We start from the raw sequence: 14,795 nt of genomic DNA, 5'->3' as shown, positions 1-14,795 counted from the left end.
TGAACGTCCTTTGTTGCTGTCTCACTATTTGCTTCTCTTTATAATATTTTCAACAGTCTCTTCATCACTATATTTTAACTCATCTCGAGAATCTATCATCAATTGAAGTTGCTTGTCAAAAGTATTTCAAAAGGTGACAGGTTAAGATGTGGTTTAGGAGTGGCTCTGATAGTGGGAAGGACTAGTGGCAAAAGCTTCCTGCCACTCCAATCTAGTTTCAACTATCACTATATTCAATTCGTTCTTGATAGTACAATTTAACCGCTCTAATTCCGCACTGGCTTGCATCCTATAGAGAGTATGTAAATTGCTATCAAATGCCCATAAGTTTTACACATGATCTGAAAGTTACCACCAGTAAAATGAGTACCCCATATCACTTTTTATAACTCTAGAGATACAATATCTGCATACAAGTTTCTGGGTATGAAACAACAGTATTAGTGTTAGCTGAAAATGTCTTTACCCAGTTATAAAATACATAGTACACACCAATACATACTTGAGATTCCTGCAAGGTGGCAATTGGATGAAGTTGATTTGTTTTACCTGGAGAAAGTCAATCTGTAGGAGGGGTATGGGATAGCTCTATTGGTATTGTCTTTCCAACATTTTTCCTAAATCAAGTAAGACACAACATTGTCTTCTTACTAGCTTGAGAAGAAAGGTCTGGTGCACACCAATATGCTCTTACCAACTTGCTCATACTTTCTTTACCCAGATGAGTCAGACCATGCTGTCTCAGCTAGGCTTGGAAGATACGCTTTGGAAGCAACGGGCCTACCTCATTTATCTCTTCAGAGTCCAGACTCCTGACCACATCCCTTCGCCATCCAGACAACCTTTACATGTAGGGAACACATATCTTACATTTTAAATAATTATTGTGTATTTATCATATCAAAAAATATATAAATCTGCTGCCTGCTTGGCAGCTTTGTCCACCCTGCTATTGTTAAGTGATTGAAACCTAGTCATGTGTGTAGGCTTTACATTAAATAACAGCTACTTCATGTGGTAACTGTGTCGCTGTCTCAAGTCCTTTATGTAATGTGAGTGCGCTACTTGTGTCCTGCTATTGTCATAAAAGTTCCTCTGTTGCCTCAACTGACTGATGTGAATGAGTTCTCTGTACAGCGCTGCTGAATTAGTGGCGCTATATAAATAAATGATGATGATGATGATAATCATGATGATGAACTGCACCCAATATCCTAGAAACGTACTTAAAATCAGTGTATATTAACTGATTTACTCTTTGCCACCTCACATGCCATTTTCTATCCCACAAGTTCGGCTACATGACTATGTGAGGTGGGCCAATGGGTCAGTTTTTATAGCACCTTCATCATTTATAACAATATCCAGTACATTTCTGCCTGTCTATGACAAATATAAAACATAAAAATTTTACATATTCTAAAGGGGTGTCATGCACGTCAGGTCTTGTGGCAAGAGTCTGATTCAAATGTTCCACACAGTCATACATACCTGTATTCTGCCAAAATCACGCTTTGTGCATCCGGAGGCACACTTTGTACTTTCCGTAAGCTTCTGTAAGCATAGAAATACAACCTTTAGCTACCTTCATGGCTATGTCAGTGTCTGTCCATTGTCAAAAAATATCTTAGCCTCTTGGGTGAAACAGTATGTCAAGTATTGGAGCTTTGTCTAGCATGGCTATAATCTATCCTTTGCAACCTCATGTCCTGCTATTGAGAAATGAAGGAACAAGTATTTAATTTCAAACACTGATGATATAAGCAAATCATAGCACAGTGATACTATTTTTCATAGGGCACCCCTTATTTGGTTGGAAAGATTGAGAACAGTCACGCCGGGCTTGTGTTCAGATATTGAGATTGCCTATAAAGCATTGGGACAGTGTCTATGTATTTTGTACTTCTTTATAAGAAAAGAATGTGGTATTAACAGTCAGAAGTGTAAGAACGGAGAATAAGACAGCAAAGAATAATAATAATTGAATGATTTGCAGAAAAGCGGGAAAGGACATTTACATCAAGATGACAGCTGGATTGGGCACTACAGGGAATTGGCTCTCAACTATTTCACTAATCCCCTTAAATCTTAACTAATGTATGACCCCTCCCCCATTCTTTTTAAGACTAACAGGGAGTTGCATTACCCATCCAATCCAGTGTCCTGTCCATCATTAGTTCATAAGGAACAGGGTATCTCCGATAACAATATATTTACAACATGTGATGTACTTGTAGATATAACAGTGAAGTGCACAATTAACCCTTGTGAAGCATATTCTGTGCCTCCCATGCATGTCTTCTTGGAATACCTAAAAAAACACCTAAAATCAGAAGCACAGTATATTACACACTTCATTTTAAATAATAAATCTCAGCCAAATAAGTTATCATGAGCCACCGCAATTAGAAGAAAGAATGTTAGAATGACCCAATTTTAACTTCTTTAAGGAAAAATTGTGCACTTCTCCTGTAACCCACACAATTAAAAAAATATATATGTATATATCTGGCCCTCCTTGTCTAAAGAAGAGAAAAAAACATTTAATTAGTATCAGAAAAACAAAACAATATATTTTCTTTTCTTTACTCTTCAGTCCTTATCATCAATCAACAAAAACCTCAGACTGTATCCATTCAATGGCAGCAAATGTTTCTTATGTTACTTGTCAATCTACTCTGTTATTTGTTCTCATTCTATAACATCAGTGCACCCAGGATCAATTAGCTAGAACCATTGTCTCTACACAATGGATATCTACTAGTAGCACATATATGTGGGACCTTATTTCTTTTTTTGGTTTCTGAAAATAATCCATTACAGGGATCACAACAAACTTCTTTCACTAATACTACTATTAATACATGGCTCACTATTTTCTTTAGCTGTACTTTAGTTATTATCAAGTAAGGTGCGGAATATCACTTTTATTTATTAAGACTTTACATATTGGGCTTGAATGGAATACAAATCTGTCTGCAGACTGTTGATTTCTAAAAATGCTCTTACTATATTCAATCACTGCCGTTTGTCTTGCCTACGTGGCACTTATATATCTATTGCAGGGCTTTGACTAAAACAAAACAAACAAAAAAAACATATATAGGTTACTCACCTTCCTCTGAAAAGTTAAATTTTTATCATACTCAATATAGAATATAAGTTACATTTGTTCTAAGTTTTTTTGTATCGGTTATACTTTCCCCTCCTGTTCACATGGCGGCAGGGTACATTTGCACTCGCTTCTCTTTGCTTCGCAATGCTACCTTCAGCTGCACATGTTTTCTCATGCCTCATACTACCTTCCTGTTGCCACAGTTTTAAACAGTCAGTGTGTTTAAATCTCAGTTTTAGTGACTTACACAAGCATTTTTATCTCTAACCGTACTCAATACCTCTGGATTAAAACTATCAACCAAGGGTTCAATTATCACAGTATGCAGTTGCGTACTCACCGTATTTCTTGCTCACAATATATTTCAATGACCCAGCTAGGCCATCTTTGACCTGAGCTTTGATCACATAAGCTCATGCATTATCTGGAAACGGACTCCTCCACGCTTTGCAGCATAAATCTCCCGCTAGAGATTTATTGGCTGTGGATGTATTCTTCTACCAGCCATGTCCACCACTAAATAGTGCTTAAGTGTAAACAGTTTAGTGCCCGTGTGGAAGCGGAATCCTCAACTCCTCGCAGCACAAAACAATACTCCGCCTTTACAGTGAAGTTTTTGCTGAGTACTTTAGAACTGGGAGCACTAAATTTTGAAGAATTTCAGCCTTTCCAGCGAATTTACTCCCACCATCCACAATTTCACAAATACGGTTGTGTATGCAACATGTGCGGTCCAATCGCACAGCTTACAAGTACTAATTATCTGCACGCTCTACGATTACAATTAGGATTATGATGAAAAACCACTATTTTCGTATCAACGTATACCTTGTATTCTACCTCGACGTCTTTTATACCCTGTTTTCTCAGCAGAACATCTCAGAGGTTATTTTATACCCTGTTTCCTCAACAATAGCCTTTTTCCTTAATCTGTATTTTCACAATCACACAATTCACATACACCTTTGTTTTCTGTACAGAAAATTATTTTCAAAAATGTTGGTAATCACTTCTCAGATGTTTTATCAATAAATTGCATGATAAAATATAACAGCAATATCTATCAATACAACCATTAAAACATGTGGAAAATGTACAGGCGACATATATGCGTATGCTATGTAAACAAACCACATATTAATCACCAAAATGACATGAAAAAGAAACAATTGTCCTTCCTTGTCCCTAAGTCAGATATTCGGTTTGGCAACTCTGGATGGTAAAAGGTATAGAACTATATGCGTTCTTACCTGTCTATGACATGTCTCCACCCTTTGTTGGTAAACTGAAATCAGTAGGTTTCGCAAATCCTTGAGCAATGTGGCGTCACTCGACGAGCCCCCAAATTATAATGTTCGTATTGTCACTACCAATGAATATTGGCCGATGCGATTAATGTGGTTCCAAAGCACAAAATAGATTTAATAGCAAAATATAACAGTATTTACAGCAAACTATGATGATGCAAAATCCCCTAGGGGATTAAACTTTGGCGCTTAGCAAACCGATATTCCAATATGACTGGTCAAATTCACAGTAGCAAAAAATAGTAAGAACCTGCTGCTTCTTTAGTGGGTAGCTTTATATTCCAGTTTTATATTCCAGTCACCAGTGTAATACATTGTTATTAACTGTCACAAACATAGTGGGAACATAGCGCTCTTTGTTTTTTTATAACAATTTACAGGAAAGTATAACCGAATACATTACGCTTGCGCCCCCTGGGCCCAGATCCAGCTTCAGTCATGATGTCAGCAGTCAAAGAGAGATCTAATACTGGCCATGGGGCTTGCTTATATACAGTTTGAGTTGACATAAACAGTGATGATGTCACAAATATACACAGATAACACTAAGAGAGGTCTTCATTGGTCCAGGGTTAACGATGTTTCAATAGACTGCTGGTCATAGGTTAGTTCATCTGATCTTCTCCCAAAGGAGGGGGCAACTCACTCCAACTGCTGCCTACATATCTATCTGCCGAAGAACCAGTTTAAACTAACCCATAAGAAGAGTGCTTTGAGTATTGCTCTCATACCATTCATAACTTGCGATCGCAATATGCGATTGCTCCCTGTTGACACCGGATTGCGGCTAGTAAAAATATTAATTATATGAAACCGAACTCCACACATTTCTGTGGACCTGAACCAAAGTTACCTTTACAATAGTATTATCTATGTATAAATAATTTCTAATACATTTACTAATAAATTAATGTGGATTGGAACTTAATGTGTACTATTCACAAAATGTAAGTGTGAATGTAAGTGTGTGTTGTTTACCCGCGCGATTGCGTTATTAACCCTGTTATGATAGAGCGTACTAATCGCAATCGCACAGTAAACCGATATTAATCAATTTAGCTTACTTCATCCAAATATTTAACTTCCACACACTGTGAAAGAAGATAAACCTCTTTTTGCTATTTGTCCTTTAAAAGCTCATTCATAATAGTGTGTATAGCCTCAGGCAAGAAAAGTATGACAACTGATGTCATCATCATGAGGTAATATTTGTCTCATTCCTATAGGTTGTATAAATATTTTTGCCAAGTCAACTGTCTTGTAAAGAAGTCTTTTTCCCACTTGAATCTATCAAATTTAGACACCAATGGGGAAAGCAAACCTTTGCTAAGTACGTTCATATGTGTTGTCTCTCCCATAAATTTATAATTATCATTTTGGAATAGTTGTTTAATTCTGTTTGTAGGTCTTTCTGTTGATTTCTTAGTTGTCCTACCACCCCAATCATCACCTGTCTCAAAGGCCTTTCCTCCCAATTCAGGTTGGTCTGTTTAATTTCTATCTTTCTCTCAGGGAGCGTGGTGGACTGTCTAAAAAGTTATTGCTGTTTTCTTCCCTGCCTCTATCTTGTGACCTACCACCTTATAATGCATTTCCTGAGGCCTGAGGATTCCAATTCCGAGGAATCTAAGTTAAATGATGTTCCTCTTCTTTCTCTACTACTTGTTTTGACCTCTCTTAAATTCCATTTAAAAAGCTGACCTAATATTTTGTCTTTTTTTTCCTTGACAAACTTGGCCCGTTTTCATTCTATGATTGTTTTCTGAAATTGTTTTAGGTCTTTCTTATATCTAGCATAAGTCTTCTGAAAATTTTCCAATGATACAAAATCATACTTATCTACTTTTACAAAGTTCTTTCCGGGAGATGGGCGTGACTGGAGGGCAGGAAGGGGCAGGGCACGAACAATCGCGTCATTTTGGCCCCGCCCCGTGATCGAAATACCGTTTTGTCGCAGGGGGCAGGGCCAAAATGATGCGATTCACCGCGAATCACGTCATTTTGGGAAGACAGTATCAGGATGCGGGAGATTTGCCAGCTCTCCCAGAAGTCCGTGAGGCCAACCCGAATTTCGGGAGTCTCCTGGATATTCCGGGATAGTTGGCAAGTATGTACAAAATCTCTAAATATGGTGCTCAAGACTACAATCTCCTTAGAATATTGATCCAAAAGTAATGTATCATGCTTTTGTAAGATTTTCATTAGACTTTTTGAGCATTTCAGTAGTACACCCATTCTGTTTTTAATTCTAGGGGTAGCTAGTTCATAAGTGGGATATACTTTAGGTCTTAATCAATACTATGTGAGTAATTGTTTTCCAGATCCTTCACTTTGCCTGCATTGACTTTTATCAATAACACTTTTCCTTTCACATTGGACAATACACTCTATTTTTACTTTTGCTGTTTATCTCTGATGTTGCTGGTATATTCATCGTTGCACCATACACCTTTATGGCTCCATAGTGAGCGATAGATTCATGTGCAAACCCCTGGAGTTTGATACATCATCTGTTCTATCTGTTGGTGCCTGCATCTATATGTATATGTATATATTGTATTGTATACCACATCAGTTTATGTTGTTGTTCCGGCTGGAACACATTGTTTATAAAGTACTACTATTGTTCAACTGCTTCATACTTTCATACAAGCGCCCTGAACCAGTCTAATCCTATATTTATACATCTTTTTTGGGGAGTTTAGGGATCTCCCATTCAATTTCAGGTTCTTTCTGGCTGCTTCATATACTTGGAGGAAGCGCAACCTATCCCCCCTTTTGTACTAGTCCAATAAATCCATATTTAAAATCACTTTTATTAATAACTAAAATAAAACAAAATTTGTTACTTAACAAGTTGGAATAGCACCCCCTCAAAATCAAATGCAATATTGCAATACATTGCTGTGTATAATAATTGAGGTTAGTCCTGGCCTGGTAGAAACCAAGACCCCCCTGTTCTGTAGGTTAAATTAATTGTAATCTCCAAAACTGGTTTTAGAGGGCTATTTTGTTTTTGCTTATAGTGACATAGTGACAAAAATGTATGTCTTCTCTGCTGGATAAGGAAACCTGATATACACAGTAACTCAGAGGAAGTTTAGTTTTGATGTAATCCGCATTAGAATTGGATACTTTTGTATAATCAGTATGGTACTATTAGGTAAATAATACTCATGCTTTTTCCAACTGTTCCTGATTATAGGAAGGAGCGCTGCCAAACATTAGCTTGAGGCCAATTAATAACTTAACTCAGAATGTTTAAAGAAGAAAGCACTCCGATCATCTAAAATTATGGGAGAAATTCTGAAAAAATTTATTTAGTTTTATTATATTTATTATTTTAAAAAATTCATCAGAAACATAAAAGAGAAAAGAAAAAAGAGTCAATTTCTATTTTATAGTTTGTCAATTTTGTATTTTATATGTTTCAAGTATTTTTAAATTAATTTAAAAAAATAGTAAAGTGAAAAGAAGCACAAAAGATGGTGAATATACAAAGTTAAAAGTTAAAATACACACATAAAAGATAAATAAATGCTAGGACAGGCTAAATAATATTCTATTACTTTAGTATAATTATGCGTTATCTGACTGTTTGACCAAACAATGTAGCACTCTTATCATTATATGTTTTAATAAACTTGAATCCCCTAAATAGTTAAGAGGTGTATTCTTAGTAACTTAATTGTATGTTGTACTATTGTTGATTGCCCTGTTTATTTTATGTTCCCTAATGTGTTAATTTCTGAGACAGAATACAAAATAATCTTCTCCGTTTGATATACATTATTTGAGTAATATTCAATTGTATTTCCCTGTATCTAGCTATTCACTTAGCACGGTGGCTAAGTGGTTAGCACTTCTGCCTCACAGCGCTGAGGTCATGAGTTCAATTCCCCACCATGGCTTTATCTGTGTGGAGTTTGTATGTTCTCCCCGTGTTTGTGTGGGTTTCCTCCGGGTGCTCCGGTTTCCTCCCACACTCCAAAAACATACTGGTAGGTTAATTGGCTCCTATCAAAATTGACCCTAGTCTCTGTGTGTGTGTGTGTGTGTGTGTGTGTGTGTGTGTGTGTGTGTGTGTGTGTGTGTATGTTAGGGAATCTAGATTGTAAGCTCCAATGGGGCAGGGACTGATGTGAATGAGTTCTCTGTACAGCGCTGCGGAATCAGTGGCGCTATATAAATAAATGGTGATGGTGATGATAATATATAATTTTAGTAATTTAGTTGTATGCCATATTTTTATCCATTACCTTGGTCATTTCATACCCACTAATGTCTCATTTATGAAGACAAGAAACAGTATGACACCACCGTTTAATATAAATTATCTGAAAACTAAAATTTTATTGTATTTTCCTGTATTCAGCCATTAACTGATTGGCAGGGAAATAGCCACAAATACATTAAGTCTGTTTCCGCTTAATATTGTAGTTTGTAGCTACTTCTTTGTATTGGTGAGATAGCGGTTATTTCAAGGTGATTGGTGATATGAGTAAAAATTTATATAATGTTACATTAGTTTCATTTTCCTATGTTATCCTTTCATAGACTCTATATGGTGCATTTCAGTGTATATTATGATAGGTATGTCACTTATGTCACTCTGAGCTTATATATAGCAGTGCACAGATACATATTCAACAGCTTTTATACATTTCTTACATGAAAAATGTGTAAAATGTTCAAGGAGATTGATCATTTCAATAAGAATTGTATTGTATTGTATTAATTTTATTTTATTCTCCTATGTTGTTTCATCATAGAACATATATAATGTGTTTCAGTACATGTTGTGACAGGTATACCACTCAGATTTAAGAAGCAGTAGTGCACAGATGCATATTTAAAGGTTCTTGTGCATTCCTTACAAAGAAGGTGTAAGTAAATAGGGATTATCAATATTCATAAATCATAGTTAATACAAGTGAGTCGATTAAAGGTGCAAGGGAAGATTGATTTAATATTACTAAGGGATGAGTGATTTCACCCAGTGATAGCATTATTAGATGTCCGATATATCTGATCAAATACCACAAATTTCAAAATAAAGAATGTGGTTTTCTTTGAGCATGTTATTATGTTATCTCATTACGTTTCTCTCTTATCATTGTTTCTAGGAGGTGGTTTCATTCACTAATACTATATTAACTGAAGTGTAATATGTTGCTAAGGTGCAACCAATTACTACATATTTGCTTCCAAGATAATAGGCTTTGGTATGTTGCTGAAAACATCAGAATAACAGTACAGTTATTCTCATGTACAAATACAAAATTGACAAACTATAAAATAAAGATGAGCTCTTTTTTTATCTTCTATTTTCTGTTCATGAAGAAATTTTTCAAAAAATAATTATTATAATGATAAATAATTTTTGGGGTAAATTCTTCTAGAATTGTAGTGGATTGGATTGCCCTGTTCTTTAAACATTCTGGTTTTTAAGTTATGAATTATCTTCTAGAAGGGGCCAGATTCCTTCTCTCTATCCTCACCGTGTTACAACTTCCCCGAATCCCGTAGAAGCTTTTAGAACAGATACTGTAGAGGAGGTATTCAACTACAGCAGCTGCCTTTCTTGTGGACATGGATATTCTCACAGGTACTCGGATGCCCCCAGGACTTACACTCAGAGTAGTAAAAGCTTTTATTGGGAAACGGATAGAGAGGAGTAGGAGGGGTGAGTGCGAGAAATAACCAGAGTGAGGCCAAGGTTCAACAGGTCAGAAGCAGACAGGGAGAGTCTCAATTCAGGCCGAAGGGTCAGGGGCTGGCAGTAAAAAAGGGTAATCCAGGCAACAGAGCCTAAAAGTCAAGGGCAGGCAGCAAACAAGAATGATAGATGACGATTTACAAAGTGTGATGAGGAAACTAGGGGAATGATTGTTAAAAGAAAATAAAATATCGTGGGCTGACCAAATTGTTCCTAAAGGTTTAAAGATTCAGAAAAGACAATATGAGATATTTCCTCATTGTGATTTTATGGACTCCAGATATCAAAAGAGAAGTAAAGTAAAGGATAAAGCTCATTATCATATAGGAAAAAATTTGAAATCTAGATGGGATGAAAGGTCTGAAGAATTTACACATAAAAATCGGTTTGATCCCATGGAAGGTATGGAAGAACCTGATTCCCATTACTTTCAAAGGGGAATGAGACCGTTCAGACAAAAAAAGGTTTTAAAAAAAGGTCTTTTATAATCCTATAAAAAGAGGGACTAGGGGAGGTAAAGTGAAACCTTATAGATAGAAAAAGGGTTAATAAAAGTAGTGGAACTGAAGGACCCCACACACCCATTAGTGATGATTTTAAAATCTATAAATTGAGTAGTCATGTCCTCACAGAAGAAGAGGAGATGATTTTAAACAAAGGATTGAAGATTGCTAACACAAGTTGTATGAATATATAGGAGGTTTTTGTGGATTTGCGAACATTTTTGAGAAAACTTTATTTGACAAAGTTTTTCAGTGAAAAAGGAAATAATTCTCAACAAAAAACTGGAGACATTTTAGATGAATCCAATGAAAAGGTTGTTGATGTTAGGAATTGGTTTAAAAAATGTATATGTTTAATCCCATTCACAACAGAGGATGTTTTATCAAAAGCTTTGGTAAGATGATAGAGGTAGAGATTGAATCTCTGCCAACAGGCAGAAGTAAATAGCAGAATCTCTCCAGAAAGCAAAGGGAGGTTTTGAAAAATCCACAAGGCAATTTGGACCTTTTCATCAAACCAGCAGATAAGAGGAAGGGGGCTGTCCCCTTAGATAAGAAATCTTATATTGAAGAAATTAATAGACAACTAGAAGACAGTGAGATTTATAGTATACTGAAAACAATCCCATTAAAATGATTAGGTCCAGCTTACTCTCATTCTTTAAGAAATACAATGATTGTGATGTCCTAAGTACTAATGAAGTCGAGTATTTGACAATAATATATCCTTCTACTCCGATTTTGTACATTTTACCGAAAATACATAATGCTGCCACTAATCCGCCTTGGCACCCTATAGTAGCAGGACAAAATCACTGAAGGCACATTTGTCTGAATTAATTGATTTTTACTTAAAATCGATAGTGATTAAGAATAGATCCTATCTTAAAAATACAGGTGATGTCCTACATAAGTTAAGGGAGATTAAATGGAACGATAATCCTTTTTTAGATACAGCGGACGTCAAGTCCCCCTATATTTGCATTCATCATAAAGGTAATTTGCAGGCTATAGAGTACTTTTGGATAAGGAAAAGATTCTTTCAATCATGAAAGATTGCTTAGTTGAAGGAATACAATTTATCCTAACAAATAATTAATTATTTTTCAAGGGTCATTATTATCTACAGTGATTTGGCACAGCAATGGGAATGAAGTTCTCTCTGAGCTATGCCAATCTGTTTTTGGCACACCTGAAGGGCCACCATGTCGGGAGTGAGAGCCTTGGGATGAACCTGATATCCTGGATTAGGTACATAGACAATGTGCTGTTTGTTTGGGAAGGGGATTGTTACAGCTTGGAGTCTTTCTGTAGTTATTTAAATTGGAATGACGTTAATGTAGAATTTATCGTTGAAATTAGCAACATCTCCATTTTTAGATTTAACTATTTATATATTAGATAATGAAATCTGTACAAAGTATTCAGCATCCAGCGAACATCGTAGTGAGTGGTTGGAGAACATTGTGATGGGTAAGTTTTTAAGTCTCTAAAGAAATTGCACTAAAGTGGATGTTTTACAGGAACAAACATTGATGATGAAAGATCAAAGATGGATACCGACTTGATTGTAAAATCTCGTACAATGAAAAATCATGAGGGAGGAGATTTGGCTTTTGCTACAAAGTATAACTCCCAACATAAAAGTATTGAGAATATTGTCCGTAAGCAATGGAACATTCTGAGGAGGGAAGAGGGGAGATATTTGAAACAAAGGATAAAGAACTTTGATATTTTGGTCATGCTACAGCACCTACCAGTTGTTTTCAATAAATATGTGATAAGAAATTTTATTAAGTTATCTTTTGAATCAATGAAACAAATTGAGTTAGTTCTCTACTTATTGTATGGGAAGCAATCATGTGATTGCAATCTCAATCGCACGGGTCGGCTGCCTGTCAAACAGCCAGGGCAGAAGTAGCAGAAGCGTGAGGACAGGAAATTTTGTCCCAACTGCCTAGGCAACATAGCTAGCACGGCGGCTAGTAACACACTTAGCACAAGAAACTGCAATATATTCAGAGGGACAAGAGGGGGCTAGTCTTAACCCATTTCGACTTCATTATATCATACAAGCCTAGATCCAGCAAAGTTAATGCCAATGAACTCTTCCAGCATTTCTTTCGGAAACGATCCATAAAACATTATTCCTCCAGGCTTGATTCTGGGAGCAATAGTTTCTTCTGAGTTGCTAGACAAGTTCCAGTTTGCAATGGCAGTGCTCATCAAGGTGCCTGAGGCACCGGAAGGAAGATTTTTTTTCCATTAAGCTGCCAATTGCAGGTTTTGCAATGTGTATATGACTCACGATTGGCAGGTTATCCTGGTGTCAGAAGACTATTAATTTAGTTCCCTAAGAATTCTGGTGGACCGCTGTAAGGAAGGATGTTGCCCCCTTTATCCAAATGTGCACTATATGTTTCCACCCCATGGTGTCTTCTATGCCCCTGTCCATGCATCAGAGGCCATTGACCCAAATGTCCATGGGTTTTATCATCAACCTTCCCAAAGTAAAGGCAACACCACCACCCTGGTGGTTGTGGATCTATTCTCCAAGCAAGTCCAATTTAAAGCCTTGAAGAAACTGCCATTGCCACTCCAACTACCAGATTTTCACCAAGGAGGTCTTCTTGTTCTTGAACTTCCCTTGGAGATAGTAACCAACAGAGAGGTTCAGTTTTTTTTGTGGTTTTGAAAGGCCTTCTGCAAGTGGCTGGGAATTTCACTCCTCTTCCCATCTGGGTACCACCACAAGTTGAACAGATATATGGAGCATTCAAACCAATCCCTCAAACAGTTCCAGTGGTGCTTTGTCTTGCATGCCCAGGACAACTGGTTTTCATGGAACAACCTGGTGCAGGACTCCACTCCTGCTTCTGTGTCAATCATCAGTTTCATGCGGTGGTCATCCCATCTTCCCATGCCACCTATGGGGTTTCTTTGGCAGAAAAACATGCGCAGGATCTTCCGGACCTGTGGAAAAGGCAGCAGGAGCAGCAGAAAATGGTGGTAGCTAACCAAAAAAGGTTTACCTGAGGAGACAGGACAAGGCGATATTTTCAGTGGGCAAAGAAAGTGTGGCTCTCAACAGTAAACATCAGATTAAGTTGTATTAAGCCAAACAATGTTCACATACCTGCACTACTTGCCAAATTCTTCGGGGTAAATCATGGCAAGCCTAGAAGGTTGCATCCGGAGTCTGCTCCTAAAAGAGGGTCACTGTAAGGATTCAACACTAGCTCCAGATTACAACTGTCAGCAGTCTCCTCGCCTGGACCTCTGTCCAGGTTTCCTTATTCTACAACTAGCTCTTCAGTGAAAAGGTGAAATCAATCTGAACATTTTTCTCACCTGTTTGGTGCCTTTATAAGTCCCTAAGTTCTGCCAAACATTTGCAGGAGCAAAGTTTTATTTTGTATTTCTCTGCCTGCATTTTGAAGAAGACTTGTTTTGTTTGACTACATCATGATTCTACCTTCTCCAGTCCCTGCAATTTGGCTTTGTCCCCCACTATTCTACCTTCTCCAATCCATTGACTTTGACTACGTGCATCACTATTCTACCTTCAACAATCCTTTCACTTCAGCTTGTACCTCATAACCAGTAATCTCAGGACTAAGTGGCTTGGTTGGATGTGGTGTGTCTCTGTTAGCTACCCCAGTCAAGTGGCCCTTTCCTGGGAGCTGTCAGCACTGTGACAGTATTTCATGGAAAAAAAACAAAACCCTTTCTTTTTTTAACTGTTTTTTCATTAATGCCTCTATAATTAACAGGTGGCATTAATTAAAAAAAAATTTCTGTGAGTTAATTTGCAAATTTAAAATCCATATAGGTATTGGACGTATACTGCAGTGTCTTGTGTAGTAGTACACAGCAGACCTACAACCTATTTCAACAGAATACGCATCCTGAGATCCATGCCTTGATAAATTCAGGAGTGCGCAAAGCCTAAATAAATGTCAGAAAATACAATAAACTGCTCTACAGTCGTTTAGTGAGAATAGAGTATCCAATGAAAACATTTTAATTTTTGACTGTTTATTTTATGTAGGCATTATAGATAAGCAGTTTTTCCAAGAACAGATTGAGTGTAGGGTCCTTGCCTCTTATATGCAATCATGCACCTCAGTCTTTTATAAGACATTGACCCT

This window comes from Mixophyes fleayi, chromosome 8 (assembly GCF_038048845.1).
Source record: "Mixophyes fleayi isolate aMixFle1 chromosome 8, aMixFle1.hap1, whole genome shotgun sequence".
In the NCBI taxonomy this organism is placed as follows: domain Eukaryota; kingdom Metazoa; phylum Chordata; class Amphibia; order Anura; family Limnodynastidae; genus Mixophyes; species Mixophyes fleayi.
Note: the sequence above shows the minus strand (reverse complement) of the source record.